Below are 565 nucleotides of genomic sequence, written 5' to 3' on the forward strand. Positions count from 1 at the left end.
ACTTGGCAACGTTAAGTAACATGCCAGAGATCACAGAAACCAATAGGCCAGGACTCTCCAACTTCAAAGCCCATGCTGTTTCCACCACACTGCTGAAAGAAGAAAGGAGGGAGGGAGGAGAAAAGGGAAGGAATGAAGGAAGGAAGGCGGACAAAAGCGAGTGAGGAAGGACAGGAGATTTATTCAGAATGATTCCAAATAATTATAATAGATTTTTTTTTATTAAAGAAAACATTTAGTCTTCAGAACCTTTATAACAGGGGCCAGGCATTTAACAGAAATGAGGGAAGTGGGGCAAGTAGAGACGGCAGCCACTGGAGAGCATGCCCTACCCGCAGGGGTGGCAGATTGTGGCCAGTGAATAGAGTTCACCACAGTTCACTGTAGTTCATCCCTAGTGCCTAAACTGTGCCTGGAATAATAGTCATTGAATGAATGAATGAATTGATTATAAAATATGCTAAAGTATTTGTGTGATACTAGGCAATTCATTTTATAAACCAAGTTAATTTAATGAATGCTTACTACATACCTAGCTTTGTACCACATAGTTTGATCTATCTAT

This window comes from Propithecus coquereli, unplaced genomic scaffold (genome assembly GCF_000956105.1).
Source record: "Propithecus coquereli isolate 6110/MARCELLA unplaced genomic scaffold, Pcoq_1.0 Scaffold1625, whole genome shotgun sequence".
In the NCBI taxonomy this organism is placed as follows: Eukaryota; Metazoa; Chordata; class Mammalia; order Primates; family Indriidae; genus Propithecus; species Propithecus coquereli.